Here is a 20,474-nt window from a genome sequence, read left to right as displayed (position 1 = left end):
TGTTTCATTCTGCTGTTTACCAATACTGCTCTGTAGTATTACGCATCAATTCTACAAAGGTTTCTCTTTCTATCAAAAAGTATGGTTCTAATAATCTTCCTAGACGCTCTTCTATAAAGTATTAGAATTACATAGATATGGGAATTTCTCAGGACAAAATTACAATACCTTTCCTGACAAACTTCTCTTGCAATTCCGCTTGAATTTCAGTTTGAAATTCAGTCCAATGTACACCCAAAACTAAAGCAAATGTGGTCTATATCTTTGTGCAGGAAAATAACCAAACAAAACCTCACAGGTTTTACCTTCAGGTAAGTTCTGAAAACCTACAACATTTCCCTTCCATGAGGTTATGGCACTGGCATAATTGGTTAGTGAGTCACAGTGATTTCCAGACTATTTCAGTCACAGTAAGAACGTTTTACTGAAGATGTGTTTATATATTTAGGTCACATAGCACAGTGAAACATAAATCCATGATAAATTCTTTCATATGTCTAATCAGGTTTAAATACCTTCTGTTGACCATGAAAATAAATCTTAGTGAATCATCCCTTTTCTTTTGGCAGAGATTTTTTTAGTCTTTTTCTCCATGATGAGGACAAGTAGCAAAGCTGATTTAAGAGGCAGAAAGGGCTTCCTATACTAGTTAACAGACATGCATGAAGGATGATGCTTAAAATCTGTCATTCATTTCTTGGTGTTCAAATCTATGGGTAGGATGACAATTAAGGTCAGAGAACTGTTGGTGTACACAGAAGATCATTTAATCTATGTTGCATCTGTAATTTGGGTATTTTAAGGGAGGAGGGTGCTGAACAGCAGGAATTCTAAATCTGAATGTTGTGACTTGCTGGGTTTTTTTCCCTGCAACTTCAGTTTGAGATATACAAAAGGAGGAATGTGACAGCTTCTGATTAATGACACCAACCCGCATAGTCTCTTCATGGGATTAACCAAAGTGTGAGTCATAAACCACAGGCAAGATCTGAAAACCGCTATTCTGTTCCAGCTAAATAATGCCAGTTCATTAAAACCTTTCACCTAACTCACTGATGTATTTTTTAAAAAACACATTAACAGTTTGAGATCTGATCTGTTCTGACCCCAGCTGTTCTTTGAGCAGCACACACAGTATGTGGGTACATTTATACAAGGGGAATTTGTGCACATTTAGATTCCCCAATCACAAAAATAAATGTACCTAAATCTGATTTTAGCTGCTATCAAGAACAAAAAATGTAGCCTTGCTTTGGTTAGGTAGGGAGCTACTCAAAGCAACCTATCCAAAAATTCATAGGCTGGGATGCCGACTGTAGCAACCTGGAGATTGTATCCCAACAGTTCTACCAATAAACCACCTTCTCTTCTCTTTAGTAGGTAGATTTTAAGAGAACTTCATAAAATGCAAGGAAAATTCTATTTGAATCCCAAACACACTACTTCCATCTACTTCCTTCAGGGCAAATGACAAAGCTGGATAAAATTCTCATTTAAATTCTTTGAATGCATTTGTTGCCTTTTCTGTTAATAGATACAATGTGGAGACTCAGAGGAATAAACCTTTTCTAGAGAAATTAAGAGTGAATATAATTCTTTCATCTTACTTGTTTTGTTTTAGTATCTTTTTAGAAGATGGCTAAAGTTTTTGGAGCCTGTTCTTCAGAAGGAAGCAATTTTCTTTCCCAAGTACCAAGGAGCAGAACTGAAACTGAATATTTTAAACAATATATTGAATACAAGCTTTTTTCTTTGGTTGTTAACTTGCATTTTTATTTGAATGCTACTGCAGATTTGTTAAGAAGTTCATTGTATCTCACAAAGACAATATTAGCACAGACTCACTTTTAAAGCAAAAATAGCACTGCACTGATGGGGAGAATTAAGAGATGAAAACCCATACTGTTTTGCCCCTCGTATCAAGAAAAAAAAGACTTTTGGAAGATTTGAGATCACTAAGGACTAAAAATTCAATAAGCCATGTATTTACCTTCTGCATCCCTAAATCTTTGCTGGCAGCAAGGAGTAAATAATTTATAACACAGGTGCAAATATCTTCCTCTCTGTAATTACGCTACAATTTTTTTTTCTTACTGTTACAAAGAGCTGAAGGATGTGGTTTTGCTCGGTGCACTCGCAGTAATTCTCAGTTTGCCGAAGATGAAAGATGCAGCTCTCAGGATAAGCTCGGTGAACTTATGTTCTGAAGGACTCCCTGAGCAGAAGAGGAGTTCACTATGCTGTCAGCATCACTTAACCATGAGCTAAGTCACTGACAGATGAAAGAAAAATGGTAATTTACTTCCTGACCTGGACTGAACTATCAGATACATACTAAATTTTTAAAAAGTCAGTGTTTCCTGTGTTGCAGACTGTCTTCTCAAACACACAATCAGTAGTGAGGAAACATTCTCACCAGAGTTTTCACTACAATGCCTTGGGACCTTCTACACAAGTCTGCCAATTCCTGAATTGGAATCTCTGGGGTAGAGATATTTTAAGTATGAATGTTCCCAAGCATATGTTCAGCAAGCCACATATGCAAGTGCCAAGCAGAACAGCAATGGGGTTTTCCACTTTTGGTGGTAATTGCAATCACAAGTAAGTGGAATGGATGCTATTTTTAAATGCTTATAATTAGGAAAAGAGGGTGTTTTATTAGGAAAAATCCAAAACATATAAAAAAATTGGAAACATCCAAGATGTTATGGGAAACATTCATCCATTCTTATTTTCTTCTGAAGAAGCAGCAAGCCACTAGCAATGCTGGACTATTTCCTTCCTTCCCCAGGATGGGACACAGAAGGTAGCAAGAGGGTATAAATCTCTCAGTGGGATGGTGGAGAGCTATATCTGTCTACAGAGAATTTTTCTACTCTATTATGTGCACTGCTTATTTTGCACACTGGAAGGAAAACAGTTTAAGAAACATTTCTGTGCTTCATCATCTTGTGGTGCTCCCACTTTAGATAAACACTGCTCCAATTTTCCAGAAAAGCCCTGTATTTTGAAATAATTTCAAAATATTACACAACACTGAGGTTGTGCTGGTGGCAATGCCAGCGCCTCAAATTTTACCCTGTCTTTGTAAGAATACAGTTCTCAACACAGGTCTGAGACACATTATATCCTGGTATTGCTCATGTTTCTGGCCATGTTTTCTTTAACCACTAGGAAAACCAGTAACACTTAATCACATGCTTCAAGTGTTTGAATAAATATGAGCCAGAGGCCAGGTGTTCATACAGAAAAACCTACAGTGCAGCCAAAAAGCACATAGGTTGTTAATGAGAAACATTTCATCCTCTCCAAATGCCCATAATGTCAGGCCTTAAGGAATTCTGCTTCCTTTTAAATTTCTAATAAATGCTAATCCCCTTCAATTATCTTGTAACCCATCCCACATTAACCTCACTGGGAATGATACTGCCTTTCCAGGTGGGTGAGAGGTGTCAGCACTCACAGTCCTCTCTAGCACTTGCTCACGGCCAGTGGACTATTAAAAAGTGCAGACACTGTCCAAAAAAGTCTGAGTAGGCTGATGCTGTCCCTGTTTTTTAGTTAATCCTGAGCTTCTGTAGCTGTTGGACAGCACTTACAGGCTTCTGGTAACTAAACAATTTATCTTTTTTTTAAAAGATCTCAACTATTCTTATTGCTTTACTCTCAATTAACCTTTATTAAAAACTTATCATCAGTTCACATCATCTTATCAGAGCCTAGTATACACATGGAAAGGATTCTGTTTGTCTCTTTTTCAATTCTGAGTGTGTTAAATATGCTATTAATGCATTGCTACTGACAGCTTAAATAAAATCTATAAAACACAAAAGCTGCAATTAAACAGCAAAAGCAATTTTAAAAAGTTATCTCTGCTGAGCTACAGGCATCTCTTGTTATCTCATTAATGTACACAGGGGACAGGGTTGGCTTGTGCACTGTTTATGTACCACGTGGTTCATAATATCCTTCCTACTCTCTTACAATGTAAGAGTTGATTAAAGCAAGCGCTCTGAATTCCCTGAACTACTTTCCTTTGGTTTTGCTCCTTGCATGAATTGTTAATGATGGCAGATATGAGATTCAAACAAAGCTAAAGGCATGTGAGCGCAGGCCAGCAGCTGCACTTGTCAGACAAGAATGCTCGTCAATGCAGACAGAGTATTTTGGTGCTTGAAATAAAAAATGACATTTTCCCAGGTATGGTACACAGTAATGAAACACATGCAGCACGCTGTAGTAAATGTAAAATATTATAATCCACCCTAAGATGGAATTGCTCACAGATAATGGAAATTGCAGTGGAAAAATAATGGGTTTACATTTGACCAATAATGGTCTCTTGAGTACAGAATAATCTAACAACTGAAGAAGTAACAGACAATCTGAGGGCAAGGAAAGAGTTATCTACTGAACACTTGCTTCCATAAAGAGGACATACTTTATTTAGAAAGCTTCCTCTCCCTCCCATTCAAATGATTAGGTGCATATTTTCACTAAGCAACACTGATTATAAGTTCTTTCTCAAAAATAAACACATCAAATCACAATGGTAGAAAAATTACAGCAGCATTTCTGAAATACTGAAAAAGTTTTAAAGAAAAAAACTTCTACACATCTATCTACTCAAAATGGCTAAATATTCGCAGAATTCATAGTGTTGCCAAAATTATGTAAGCTAAAATAACTTTGCCCAGAAGAGTTACCCAGTAAAGTTTTTCTGTGAAAATAGATAATTAGGATAAGGGCATTATAACTACATTGCTTAATGGCTACTGTTCTCTATGTAAACAAGGAAAGTACCCAAAGTGGACTTTTACCCTTATTTCAAAGCATGCAATAGTTATTTTATCATATGAATTGAGCAAAAAAGCAAAGGAGACAGCCAATATATTGTAGCAGCTGAAGTTTAAACAGCAACTTAACAGTGCACTTTTAGCTTCTTACACATTTCTTCTTTTTAATACCTTCTGGCTTCCTTGACCTCATGATAGTGAATAAATTAGTGTCTAGTGACCACTGTATGTCTAAAAGCACAGCAGGTGATGATGCCAGCAAAATTTTCATCATGCTAAGTTTTGCCCTCCTACCTTTATTTCACCTTCAACTGCTTACCATGATAACTACAGAATACACTTCCAAGATCTGATCCAACTCCTTTAAAAGGCAACATTCCCTAACCATGGGTGGCAAGTCTTTGGGTGCCAAATTTAACAGCCTAGGCTTCCCCTACATCTACAGAACAGCCTCAGGAAGATTCAGGGCCCCTAAATCAGGCAACTAACCATCCCCTCCAGGAGAGTACTAGGAACTTGAGTCCTTAACTAGGCATTCATACAATAGATATCTAAAGTTTTATGATAGAAACAGCTTGATTTTAAGTGTTGCACTGAATTCAATGGTCTTTGGAAATAACTTCTCCAGTGGCAATTGCCCAATGTTTTTTTTCCCCCATCTTCACAGAGCTTAATGATCTCCAGCCCATACTTGTATTGCCACTGCATCACCTAAAAAAATGAACCTCACAAGCCTCAGATTTTCTCTCCAGCACCATAAACGTAGTCAAACAATGAGTAACAACATAAACTTTTTAAGCGCACTTGATGACAGAGTATTTCTGAAGGACGGTCTTGATTTTTCTCTATAATGTGAATAGAAGAAAAAACCAAGAGATTTACAAGCAAGCTTGTAAAGTTGTCTGGTTTGGGCTACATTACGATGTGGTACAGAACATTAAGCTTTGCAACAAGATTAAATGTCTTTGTTTCTCTTTCGGTATTCCATACCTAATGGAGTATGGATAGTGAGCTTCAAGTTTTTACTTTTGCCATATAAGATCATTTGACTTTTTCCTCTCCATTGTAATATGTATTTCATTTAATAAACCTTATAATTAAAAAAAACCCAACCCTAGTCTATTCAAGGATTACAATTCAGAGGGGGTTCATTTAATTCCAATAGATTTAACATCTGTGGTTTAAGTTGCAGAGAGCTTCAAAAGTAGCTATTGAAGTATTACATTGCTTCATTTACAAAGGAAATTGGATGCCTAATGCATTTTGTAGTGCAACAATAATGAAGCTGTAGTATTTGCATAAAGCAGCCCACAGTAATACCAGGTGTTGGTCCTGTCTGAAAAAAGGTCTTCAGACTTTTGCTAGCCCAGTGTGGACTCATTATTCCATCTGGTTACACATTAGCAGAAAGATCAGTGAAGTCCTCACTACAGAAAGCCATATTTGGGGAGAATTGATACCTCATCTGTGCCTGAAAAGCCGAATGCATGGGGAGAAGGTGCTTTTTAATTTAACTATTGGCGTGGACTGTTAGTGGAGAGCAGACCAGCCAGAAAGGACTGACCATAGCATCATAAAAATCTGCATTCCTTTCCCTACTTGGGATAGAGCTGGTGCAGCTGCTTGGAGCAGGGCATGGGACAGGACTCACCAGAGACCTCTGACAGCAAATTTCTAGTCAGTGTTTGCTGGTGTCATTCTTCTAACTTTGCTAGAGGTATTCCAGTTTTATTTCAGGTAAAGGTTGTTTGTCCATGAGTGTAATAAGTGTATGGGGCACAAGCCAGTATTTTGGAAAAGACATAAATGTCCAAATTCAAAGCACTTCAGGGAGATGGTGGCTGTTATCAGCACAGTACTTACTGGACTGCACAGCTGGGATTATGAAACATGTTCGAGTTTTGCTTTTTGGTCTGATCTTTCTCTGTTTCAGAGGATCAGTCTCTTTATCTTACCAAAATATTATTTGCTAGAATGATCTCATCCTGATAATCATGATGATCATCTTTTCATCTTTTGGGTATGTATTTATGTAGGTCTAATTCAAACCTAAGAGCTGAACTCCAAATGGTGTTACTGTATTAACTGTAACAACAAGCAAAGCACAATATTTCAGGGTTCAATCTGCTCAAGAGAGAAACACTCTCAGAATAGAACCATGTCTGGAAAATATCTGTCCTGTGTCCAAGCATCCAGATAAGCATGCAGGAGGTATACTGTGCTGTGAGTTCATTACCGCCTCATTGCAGGTTTTCTACATTGGAATTAAATTGAGACTGGAATGAGTTTTGTTATCCCTATTGTGCTGCACGAAAGAAGATTCTTTGTGACAGCAGGAAGAATGATTGCCTTTGGGATAGAAAACATAAAATTTGAGATACATCTGTCACAAAATGATTTTTAAAAAGTCAACTAAGCCTACAAATACTTTTCTAGACTACGGTGCTCAGCACCCTCTTGCCAGTGAATACCCTTGGTGTGAAAGTGAGAAAATGTGTCTGATTTGAAAAATGTTACTGCACTCAAGTTTCCCTGAAAACCAAGAACAAGAGCTTGATCACATTATATGAAATGACCACATTTTCCTAGAGCTTCTATCCCACCAAAATCTTCATCTACAAACAAGGATCAACACATGAAGATAATAAACCTACAGGGCAACACAGGACATGAAAGTCTCAAGTGTTTCAACTTTTAATTAAATCTTTTAATTGCCAATCAAAGAATGCAAAACAAAGCAGAAACCACAGTGATACAGAAAGTACTCTAAAACCAGTTTCCTGTCTTGGAAAAATATTTGCAAAGTTTGTAAGCTATTTTAAATAATTCACTTCATTAAGTCACATAATTAATCAGCAATGTGACAAACAAAAATGTACCAATTCCTACATTCCTATATTTGCATATAATTTTGTGTGTGTGTGCATGTTATGTGCACTCTCACACCGACCAACATCCTAGGGAGACAAAGCTTTGATGTATGCAAGGTTGTCTTATCAAGCATCACCAAAAGATGATTTCAATCCCCTTTAGCCAGAAAAATATTTTATTGACTTTTGATCTACTAGATTGAAATTATGCAAATTACATTCAGACAGACAATAAGCACAGTCACAAAAGAGTATTCTAATACTTCTGTAGAGCAAAGACAGCATGAAGCATAAGGCTATATTCACACTAAGGGCTTCATGGAATTGTGGATGCCCCATCCCTGGGAGTGTTCAACACCAGGTTGGATGGGACTTGGAACAACCTGCTCTAGTGGAAGATGTCCCTGCCTATGGCAGGGGGTTGGAACAAGGTGATCGTTAAGGTCCTTTCCACCTCAAGCCATTCCGTGATTCTATGAAAGAATGTACTTTTCTCTCTGAGAAAGAGCAGAAGGATGTAAGTTGCTACAAGAGCACAACAGTATTTACAGAATGCAACAAGGCAACTTAACAGGGGAAAAACAATCCTACAGAAGCAAAAGCAAAACCCCTCTACCTGGCAGTATGTCTCAGGCTACTTCCACTGCACAAGAGAGAAAATAAGCAACATCATAGTGGTCTGATATGTGCTAGCTCACTTTAAAAATAAATTCAAGACGCATCTTCACATGGCAAATGATCTGCATCTGAGTAACAGAAATGTCAAACTAAGTTTAACATGATTGTCTACAAATTTGCAGATAATACTACTGTGGCAGCAAATTTTTACAGAGAAAGGTGACATAGGGAGCAACCTTCTCCCCGAGGCGACCACGCAGCAGGAAAGTAAGAGAGGACTTTATTCAGGATGATGTTGAGGGAGAACTATCCATCAACACTCAGGAGCTTACACACCAGTTCAGCAGTGTCCAGAAGGCAGAGAGCCTTGAACTGTGCAGCCAGCATTGCTGCATTTGCTATGTCAGCATGAACCCAAGTAGCAAAAGGGAATGTGAAAAGAGAATTAGTAATGTGCAGAATAGTGAATATCAGTAAGGTAATGAACATTATTTACAAGCTTTGCTATTGCACAGTCAAGTACAGCAACAGGACTCTTATTTAAAGCAAAACAGCCTATGAGAAGAAGCTCTTGTAAAGAAAAAGTAGATTCTAATTTAATTTCCAACAAAGGAAGGACTGTGATGTCATAAGGAACTTGGCACCTCTATATTAAGCTTTCTCCCACTTAAGAATTGAAAGAGATACAACTGCATTTCTTTCTCTCACCCTTTGCTTGTGAATTATAAGCTTTTTAAGTCAAGAACATTTGACATTAAAAATTGCAAATGGAATAAATATTCTAACCAATTATAACCAATATTATCAAAGCAGACTCTTGTGGATTTTCAGAATCATTTCATGGACCTTTGAGAATGAGATATTGTTGTAGCTGCTTGCCTCTGCCTGATGCTACTTTGATCACTTCAAAACCAGCCAATAATGCCTCTGCCACAGGGCCAATTTAGCCATTTTTATTTGCTTTTCTAAGGCTTTCAATATAACAGCCATTTAGCTGAAATAAACTTAGAACAGAGACCATGCCAGTCTTGGTTAAACTATCTGAGCTAAAACCCAAAACAAACAAAACCAAAAACATATGAAAAACATTGCACAACAAGCTGTTGTAGACCCTTCCATCTTCTGCTTATCACACCACCACAAGGCAGTTTGCTGGAAGTTGCAAACCTTTCTGTGCTGATTACTTTGTATTCTGTAGATGCCCTGCTGTCAACAGTTTTGAATGAGTTATAAAGGGATTTACATAAAAAAATCACCAGCTTTGGAGCATTGAGGAAAGATTTTTGCAAAATGAATATAAAACCCAACATTATTTTGACAGGAATTACATATTTTCATCAGACTTGTCAGTTCACCCAAGATACAAACTATTAACCAGATGATCCTACAACAGGGTCTTATAAAATACACAACTGTGTGATGAGATTACACCTTAGTCTTTCCAACGCTTTAGTAATCTAAACAAGTTCCTCAAATCTGATAATGCTGACTGGGGTGGGGCTGAGGAGTAAATAATTTTTTTTTTTTAAACCAGGTGTATCTCACTGATATACTGTTGATAATAATCAGCTGATGCCTTCTTAGCCTTTCTCTAGAAGCAAAGGGTACATGTTAGTTCTTGGTGTGAGGGGAAGGAACAGGAATCTGTGCATTCCCTCTGAGCACAGGGACTGAGTTCAGCTACATTGAAATGAGGGATAAGAAGCCTCAAACATTACAATGTCCTCTCGAGTGAAAGGAAATCTGCAGTCAAGGGGGAGGCTGTAGCATTAAATTAAAGCTGATGATATGTCAGGAAACCTGTATGATGAATGAGAGGGGTAGAAAAGAAAGATTTCTTATAAATGTACTACACGATAGTTTCATACAAGGATAAGTGAAGTTCCTGAGCACCACACGTGGAGGCATCTTCTGCCTCACTAACAGGTAACCTAACTAGGAGGCTGGGTCATATACCAAAGTATTTCATCCCATGACAGAAGAGAGAGGGAACAGTGATTCCCTTCTCACCATCTGACCTCCTGGTCTAAGGGATGTTAAAACTTGGCAAAGCCTTGCCTGGAATCACAAGACTCTGCAGAGGTAGAAACTTGCTCTGGCACCTTCCTGGGGCATTAGGAGCATCTCCAAGAGAGGAGAAAAGCCAGGTGCTTTTCTCACTGCTGGAAGACAATACACACGTGGCAACATCCAGGCTGGGGAGAGAAGACAAGCTGCCAGGGAAGTAAGGCCAGAGCAGGGCACAGGAGCAGCACTGAAGATGCACAGCCAAAGCAGTGTCCAGTGATTTTGGCATTAGGGGTATGTTTAGAACCACGGTATGACTGCAGCACCACTAAGTCCCAGGGCTGCAGAAACTACTTTAACTGTTCTAGCAATAGGAGTCAACCATGGAGTTGGCTGTGCATTTTGGGAGGACTCCAACATTTCCTTTGCATTAACTTCCTTATAAACACATGCTTTCTAGTCATACAAATTATAGTAGAGACTTAAGCTATTAAGAATGCAAGTTCCCAAAATTATCTCCCAAATTTATCTCTGGATGATCCAGAGTACAGGATAGCAATATAATGCTGCTAGCTCTATTACTGGGTGTAATTCCAGCTGACTGCAGATAACATCATGAAGGTAGGAAATACATAATAGGTATGTAATAATCCAAATGGAAACTCCTCTGGTGACTCCACTGCAAACAACTACCAGGACTTGCAGGTAAACACTGAGAACGAACTTGTTGCTGCCAGCTATGCCAATGAAAGTTTGCCAGTGGCTGCTGTAATGATAAGGACACGCTTATGAAATGTCAATCGCCAAGCTAGAGCTGCCACAGAAAGCAACAATGAGAAACTACTACTAAAACTAAGTCCCTCAGCTGAGCTGAGAAAGGCTACTGTCAAAAGAGTTCTTCAAAATACCACACACCAAGATGTTACTGAAAGAGAGTAAGAAACAGAGAAATGCTCACTGGAAAAAGAAAACAGCAGCAGACTGAAGGGAGAAAACCCCCATACAACAAAGACAGTTTCTCAGATGATGGTTATAAAATAATGGGGGGGAGGGGGGAGGGGGAAGGGGCAGAATAATGCCTCTCCTTCTATTTTGGTACCCAATATGATTTTAGATTCTTTCCCTAAAGAACCTGAGATAGAAAATTTCAGATCCAGTGGCTGAGGTTGAATAGGACCATAACTATTTGAAAGCAGAACTGTATAACAGAACGTGCCAGGTGGCCTTATGAATACATAATAATAAATGGAAAAAGAGAATATGGAGATGGAATGCCAGATTCTCTCATGTCATGTACGTAACAAGCACCAGGCCAGTCCCCAGAGATGGCGGCTGGCCCTGAGCCTGCACAGCACCCCAAGGGATGGAATTGAAGAAAGAAAACTGAAACCGGGGTGATGGACAAGAAAAGATGATTAGCCAAGCAGGGAGCATTCTGAAAAAAAGAAACTAAATTTATGAAGGGATTAAGGGAGTCTAAAATGAGAGCAAAGATAAACCTCGAAGTGTCTGTTACCTGCTTCCTACATAAGCCACCCAGAGCTGTAGCCTGACACTGCATCATCTTTCTCCTGAAGAAATGCAGAATCTTCTATTACAAAACCACCTTTTTGAAAGAGCAGCTGGTTGTTTCTCCTTTCTGTGCCCCCTCCAACCTTTCGACAGTTTGTAGGTTGCTGGGACCACAGGAAGGAAGTTATGAGCTCTCCCTGCCCAAGTTATATTCTTCTGAAAAGAACATTGTTTTAGAGGTCAATAACTTCTTGAAGAGATTGCACGTTTGATAGCTTTAACCAGCTATTGTATGCTATTACTGCTCTCTTACTCTCATTTCCTGCTTCTTTCTTATCTAAATTTTAGACTCTGCAATGTTCCTCTTCCTGGAATTTAGCTGTACATGGCCAAACCCAGAGTGATTCAGCTGTAGGACTTGAATTTTTAACAGATAACAAGCATATTAAGAATGCAAGTTCTTTTCCCCAGGACTTTTCCCACATGCTCTTCCAGGAAATCTTAATAAAGTGAAATATAACAGGAAGAAACCTGGTATTACTCAGTCTGGCGATTATAATACATCTGATCTTTGATTTCTGGTAAGACCTAGTCTTTCATGGAAGCTCTGAATAGACAATAAAGCACCAAATGAATGAGACAATTAATGAAGTTTTCCATAAACAACTAGAAGAATCTCCAAAGTGAACACCAAACAATATTTTAGGATAATCTAACTGCTTGCATGCTAGATTTGTCTAACCATGACAGGTGAAATCCAGGAGAACTATGGGCCTGCAATATATGTATGGCAGAAGTGACAGAAACACTTTCCATTAGAAGAGGTTTTTAGGAAGCATTTTCCTTTTTAAATTTTTTTTTTTTTGGTAGTTAATCAAATGTAGTCTTTAAATTCCCTTCTGCTCTATTAAGCATCCAAACACAGACTGTGGCACTAAATGGGAAACCAAATTTATTGGATAAGCTTTTTCCATTTGGCTGGTTTTAAAAACTAAGTGACCATAGAGTGCACATGGTAATTAATTACACACATTTCTCACTGTCTATACTGAATAATTAAAACATTCACAGAGAGCAAAGACAAAGCTCTACTCTCTGTACTCTCATTTGGATCAAGACATAACAAATCTAATTTGGGCTACTTAACAGATTGTTTACCTCATCAATATCTCAGTGAGAAATAAAAAGTACAAATCAGAGCAGAACAACTCAGAGCAGGGCAAGTTTTTGATTGGAATTCCATGAATCCAGTTCTTCTTTGGAGAACTCTGGCACACACAACCTGAAGTCAAAGGGCAAAGGGTCTCTTCAGCAAAAAGATCACAGGGAATCAAGGGTCGTTTCTTGTCACAGAGTTGAAACCTAAGCATGGCCCGACATTTTCTTTTTCAACAGAAAAAAACTTTCTAAAAATATAAAATAAAATATTGTACACTGCAATTGATATAGTAATATGTTTTCCTATTATATAAAATTTACTGTCAGGTTCTGAGTCCTCTTGAAGCACTCACCTTCCCTAAGTAGTCACTGAAGGAGGAAGAGGTGAATTTCAAGGACTCACTCACCCAACACTGGTGTCAAAATTTAGACACAATACAGATTTCTAATAGCTCTACCTTCCCATCATGCACTGACAGGAAAACTAAGCATTATTTCAGAATTCTTGCTTACTGCCTGCTACATTGATGTACACTGAGTCACTTCTCTAAATATTCCTTGCAAAGAGTGGCAGAGGTTTTCACTGTTTTCCCTGGAACATGCCTTCCTCCCAAGTGATTGGTCCAATAATATTTATTATAGGTTCCAGAGGAAAGGTAATTATAATTAAGGTTACACAATGCTTTCCTTTAAGAACCTACTCTCAATTGTTAGTTCATTTTGAATGGGAAAATTCCAGCTTACAATGTCATTTAGAGAAGAAAAAAAATACAGCTTTTTTCCCCCATTTTTTTGAGAGAATTACTAATACCTCCATGATGAAGAACAGGATTTGATACTCTGCACCAAGATAATAAAGATGTGAGAGATGCAACTATCAAAAGAGCCTGCTCCTGCAAGACTCTCAAATCTCTTCCTAAAAAAAGCCTTGTTAAAATTCAGCAAGTACATACTTTGAGGATTCAATTTATGCCAGGTCAAGGGGCTGGACAAGGCTTTTCCTTGCTGTTTTTTCCGCTGGCAGAGGATGACCGGTATAACATGAAGCCAAAGCCATAAGGCAGGGGACTGGCTCTGCTGTTCTCTCTGTGCTGTGACTGAGGCTAGTGCCCAAATTCTGAACAGGAGAAGAGGCAGCCACGTGTCACAGAGGAGAAAGGAAGGAAATATTCAAGCAAAAGTCTAGTGAAAAAGAGGAAGATGAGAAAGATCACGTGAGAGAGTTCTCCGGACTCTGACTGGGGTGCTGATTAGAGAGAAGTCTGAAACCAGCACTTAGGAAGAATTTGGAGAAATGAGGTGATGAGGTGGAGAATGAAACTTCTGCAGTCAGCTGGAGAACATCCCCTTGCAAAACATGAACTCAAACATCTGACCCCAGTGAACCAGACAAAACGTGTAAGGCTGTATCATAAAACAACTGCCAATTCTACTTACTTAGTTTGTCCACGTAGAAGTCTGAACCTCAGGACCTTCAAGAGTGCAAATAAAGTGTGCATGGGTTGCCTTTCTTTTATTTTTTTCCTTGGTTTAAGGCTTTAAAACCTGAGAATTGCTTTAAAGATACATTATAACGTTCAATTCTATAAAATTGAGAAGTTGTATTAGAAAAGCCTAGATTTAACATAGCCTTTTCAAGCTACTGTTTGATACTTTGCCCACAGTGATTGTTTATAATCGTCCTCCTCCTTCCAGAAGGATGGTCAGAAATAGACCTTAATTCTAAAAGGCTCCTGCAAGGTGTCAATGGCATTGACTCTCATCACATCTTGTGGTCATCTCTCTCCATTTTGTTTTCTTTTCCTCTGCACCCTGTTGCTTTTAAAAATCTCCAAACCAGTAATTTAGTTTTAGAAAACAAAATTGATGGTGGTTCAATGCACCAAAACTGGACCTGTTACTTAATGCCCAGGCTCCTGTCAGTACATCAGGTGATGCAAATCACTAAAGCTTTTACCTCAAAATATAGATGTTAAGTTTCTAGAGAGCCATAGAATAATGTAAAAATCTATATTGAAAGTCAGGCTCTCCATTTTTAAGTTTTGTTTACACTGTGCTAATACTTTTAGAAGGAAAAAAAAAAAAGATGGAGAATGTCAGATGGGCTGGGAAAAAGGACTGGTTGGAGGAGAACTGTTGGGGTGGATCAGCCTGCTCTCAGGCTGAAACCATCAAATGTCAGTCAAACCAGGGCTATCCACTGGGTGGATTTCCCCACCCAGGACAGTGGATCGGAAGGCGGACCAGACGATATAACTGAGGTCTAGGTTACCTCCCCCTGGGTGGCTCCCAATCCTAAATTACCTCCCCCTGTTCCAGAAAGTTCTCCCTTTTGTAGTTATTAATTGGTTCCCTGTTATGACTCCTGCCTCCCTGTTTTCCCCATTTGTTCTGAAAAATTGTATCCTCCCCTCTGCTTGTACCCCATTGGTTGTTTTCCCTTTCCCTGCCTTACTCCACCCCCCCATAAAGGGGGCTAGCCCGCGTCTCCTCAGCGCTTTTTGCTGGTCCCTGCTCCCTTCTGCAAATAAACGTGTTGGAACTCACACCAGAAGCCCCTCCCGCCTTCTTTGCCTCCGGGCTAACGCCAGCCTGATCATCGGCTGCCCGACGACGTGCTTCCTCTGAGGAGGAGCCAGCGCACGCACCCATCTCACGCTGATTCCACTGAGCCGTCCAGCGAGGACGCTGGGGAGGCTAACGCTGCGTCCCCTCTGCCCGAGGGCACGCTGGGGCTTGTGCTGACAAGCCCCCGGTTGCGTTAGAGAACTTGTGCCTCCTCTTCTGTGTAACCCCTCATGTGCTGCAGCTCTTGCCACAAGCTCACAGGGGCAGGGTGAAAGCTGGGAGATGGGAGAATGGCACAGAGAGATATGCACATGGATCATCCCTGTCTCTAATCCTTTTGTCCCTTTGTTCCTGCTTCCTAGTCCATTTGGCAATTACAGCTCTGGTGTTTGGTACAGGCTCTTCCCTGGCCAAGTCTAGCTCAGCACCCAGAATATCTGAAAATCCCTGATTAAAGAGGTATTACAGCTTTTTCTCCTCCTCAATTCACACATCTTTAAAAAATGCTGTCCTCAAACAGCTCTTTAAAAAAGGAAATATTTTCTTCATAATTGGCTCATCAAAAGCCCAATACCTCTTGCCCAGATCATTCATTCTTGGAACTTGTGCTTCAATGAGATTTTTGATAGGCAGTTTATCTAAAATACCCTGAAATATCCTTAACTGCTATTCCAAGTGGATACAGTGTGTCCCATATGGAGTCAAATTTTGTATTCAATGTCAGAAATATGTGACAGGTGGTGTACCCTGCTAAGAATGAGGATAAGCCTGACAGCATGGAATATTCACCACAGACAGTGGATTTGTCATTTCCTTTGTTTATTGCTACTTTTGAGGCTTTATTGAAAACATGCTCAATGACAGGAGATTCTGAGGTTGTTCACTACCCACAGCCTCCAAAAGGGATCCTGTCACTGAAACAATAAAGCTAAATAGGTTCAGAAAAGAAATAAATTTTAAGAAAGGAAAAAAAAAAAATCAAAATTTTTTTACAGAACTGCTTCATTATGCACTGCCCAGCAGGGTCCATCCTCCCTTAACAGTGGCCAGCTCTAAAGACAAGAAATAGAATCATGTGACAGATACTGCAATGAACTCAGGTAAATCAGTTTTGTGCCCCTACTGTGTCTTGGAATAGAGTTAACATTGAATGAAAGGAAATATTCATGTATTGGTGAAGGGAAAAATAAGAATATTGATGCCTATAAAAAATGACTTGGAAGTGGCAGCGGCATTATAAACAGTAATATGATGTGAATTACAAGCACTTGATACAGAGGAGATGATATATTGATTTTCCTCATTCCACACTATGCATGTCACTAAGATCAATGGAAGTCACATACCTATATCAAGGAAATTATAATATGTGGAATTATTTATAGAATGACTGCTTCAGGTACACACTAATTGCAGCATCATAATGGGCCAACTTATGACTGAGGACAAAGCCATCTATTACATATTGTAAATGATAAATCTTGCATTCCCATCATTGCTTCATTCACCACATTTTTCATAAGTGAAAGGAAGATATAACAGAAGGATTCTTGTATAGCCTTTTTTTTTTTAATAAAGAATCAATAAACATTGTATAGTTTATCACTAAAAGACAACGGTTCCACTTACAAACGAAGTCATTAAAAACCGGCTACTGGCAGTATTTTCCAAAACAGGGTTACGCAATGTACACCAAAGCAAAGATGCTGAAACTTCAGGAATCACTTCTGGATTGCTCAAAATTCTGGGGACCCCAAAGAAGCTGAAAAGCAGCAGCACACAGAAGTTCAGCATCTCCAAACTTCTGACGGCAAGAAAGCAGGGATCTGTAAGCACATGCTTCCCTTTTCCAACAGTCAGCAAAGCTGTGTCAGCACTGGCAGGAAAATAAAAAGCCTTACAGCTACACAGGCACCTTTATAATTTTCATATCTCAAAATGATGGCATTTCCAATAAAGGCTGCTTTTGAATCACCATTTACTTCTACAGCTCACTTAGTTTCACAGCAGTCTCTATCTCCTACTGTTAACTTTTGAAAGAAGCCTTTCAAAGATCAATCCAATCTGTTAGGATTCTGGATGTTAAAATTGAACTTTTCATGTCTACTTGTTCTTTTGAAAGGCTTAAAAGCAATTTATGGCAATCAGCACAAAGGGATTTGATTGACAAAGTTTAACAAAGTGATCTAGAGAAGATTCATTGAGGAAAAACTGCTAAAACTGTAAATTCAATGGCAAATAGTTTTTCTCTGCCTGCCCTTGAAACAAAATAGGTTCTTTTAGATGTGAAAATAATTCTAAAAGCTCCTAAAAGTACCTAATGAAAAGTTTAGAAATGCATAGCATTATCTTTCAAATCTGCAAAAGTAATCAAATAAAATGAAACTACAAAAGGACAAGTACCACAATGGCTACCAAACAAGTCTGTTGACCTCGTTCAAACAAACCTCAAAAACACAGTTGCCAAACTTCCCTCAAGTGAAATACAGGACATTTAGCTGAAACACCTGTGGAAATTAAGGGGTTTTTCTCCTCTCCTTTGCCTATTTGCTCTTTCCTTCCCAGTTTGTTGTCTCAAATTGCCTTTCTCTGCAATTCTGCTTTCCCTGTCTACCGACAGGAGCAGTGCTCAGCTGGAGGGTCCCTGCCAGGCCACCCAGGCAGCAGTGCTGTGTCCCTTCCAACACTGCTCCAGAGGCACTCCAGCAGTGGGCAGTAGTCCCTGCTGAATGTCTGTGGCACCAAAGATACAACCCCCCTCCCCCCCCCCCCAAGATAGATCTTAAACTGCCAGGCCGACTCCCATTGGGAGCACTGTGAAGTACTGTGCTCCCATTTGACATTTTTACTCTTCTGTTCTGAATTTTTGGGCTTGCATTGACCAACTCATGAGGGGAAAAAGAGCAATTTGGGAGGGAAAAAGAGTAATCTGGCTGCTTTTCTTTTTTTTATATTTTATTTTTAAACCTCCAGTTACATGGACAGTGTTACACTGAAAACAACTAGCAGAGTTAAAATATTTATTAATTTATTTATTTATCCTCATGGTGCAAATTATTTTGTATGCTACTGCCACTACTTGCAAGGTCTTTGCTTTAATAATCATGCAATCCTACCACCCGAGTAAAAATTATTGCCTCCCATCAAACACACCTTTCACCTACTTTAGTTCACGTTTGAAATTCATTTACAGGGTAGGAGCAGGATAAAGCTTTTCTCTGTTTGAAACTACAGCATAACCAATAGATTTTACATTTTTGCAATGGTGCTTCAACCTCATACATCCATCTGCTAATTTAATTTTTAAGTATTATTCAGATTTTTTTGTCTTTAGACCGTTCTTTTGTGACTTCAAATTACTGTTATCTGCGAATATAACTAATGTGTTAATCTTCTCAATTTTCAAATCAGTCACATGATATAAACCCACTCAAAATCATTCACATTTTGATCTACAAAAACCTACTAGATTTTTGTACTTGCAAGTTAGGGGTTTTTTAAATTATATTTATGTCTGTGAAAATTTTCCAATCCACTACTCAATGCTATTCTAACATTATGATGTTTTTATATAATTAATTAGTTTTCCTGGTAACTTACTGTAGCTTACACACTTTTATGTTTATTGGAGACATAACAGAAAAAAAAAGCATTTGAAATGCCAACACAAATGAAATTTAACACAGAAAACTCAGAATTCATTAATGATAAAAAATGTAGTTATGGGAGACTGCACACAAGTCATTCACTCACTGAACTACTGCAGAGACTGAGGGATTTATGCAAGGTAACAACACATACAAAACAATACAGCTCAGTTCAACACGCCACATTTCACTGCATTAGCAGCACCTTGTGAACCAAACCTACAACTGAGCCATCTCTGGCCATTTACTCTTTATAAAATTACCTTTTTTCCTTTAGAACAGCTACCTTTGCCAAAGGACAAAAGGACATGTGGGTAAGCCTACAGTATTAATCGAGACATTAAACACCTAATAATAATAATAAATATGAATGGCAATAATAAATATGAAGGTCCAGAATTACCCATTACAGACTGTAAACATGATTGTTTACTTCATATGATCTGTGCAAATCCACCATACAAACAATTTGTGTTTCACTAAAGTCCAAGAAAGATATGATTCAGTTACTTCTGTGCAGGCTGACCAAAAGATTTTCTATCAGTTTTACAGTGACCTTTGTTCTATGTTATTCTAGTGTTGTGGATACATTTTTAAATACTCCTATAGAAAATATGATTAAAATTGTTATGATATGATTAAAATCATATGATTAAGCTCATTAAAACCAATGATGAAAGTTTCTTTGGACAATCTAGCATCTGGATTCATTTTATGATCAAAACTTGTTTGCTCAATAAAGTTTTTTATTCATCAAAGACTCAGGTAATGAGAAATCTTTACATCTTTTAATTACACATTCCTGATAACATCAGCCTCAATTTTCTGTTTAGAATAAAACATCATTTAATTAACTTTTTTTTAAAGCACAGTAATGACTTTATCAGATATTAATGGCAATCACCAATAGTCCAAACTTAGTTGGATGTTTCTTTTCAATAACACAAACTAGGAAGAATTGCCATCTGTAACATATGCTTCTTTTGCTTTCACAGTATTTGTATAAATGTTATACAAATTATTTAATGACTGTGTAAATGTTTTTAAAAAATACCCTCAAAACTGAAAAAACTTTTTTTAAAACCACTGCTGTTCAGACTGCTGCTCAGATTCTACAGTCAGTGAGCTGACACTCTGAAGGTTTCACATCTCTATCTCAGAAACTGTTAATTACTGATAAAACACACAGCTGCAAAGACCCTGCACTCCAGAGGTGACTTACCAGTGGTCAGGCTGCTGCTCAGACTGTGCTCAGCCAGGCCCGGGCTCTGCTGAGCATTTACAACCAGCTTTAGACC

General features: G+C 38.5%; 1 protein-coding gene across 8 annotated transcripts in view; it reads right to left on the bottom strand.

Moving 5' to 3' along the window:
* INPP4B (inositol polyphosphate-4-phosphatase type II B) overlaps window positions 1-20,474 on the bottom strand; it is a 315,266-nt gene that overhangs the window by 12,990 nt on the left and 281,802 nt on the right. The gene's annotated exons all lie outside the window — the stretch shown is intronic.

The sequence above is a fragment of the Corvus kubaryi genome, unplaced genomic scaffold (assembly GCF_017639235.1).
Source record: "Corvus kubaryi isolate FWS band 111438036 unplaced genomic scaffold, C.kubaryi_AGA036_p1.0 77, whole genome shotgun sequence".
Classification (NCBI taxonomy): domain Eukaryota; kingdom Metazoa; phylum Chordata; class Aves; order Passeriformes; family Corvidae; genus Corvus; species Corvus kubaryi.
This window is presented reverse-complemented; position numbering and strand designations above follow the sequence as displayed.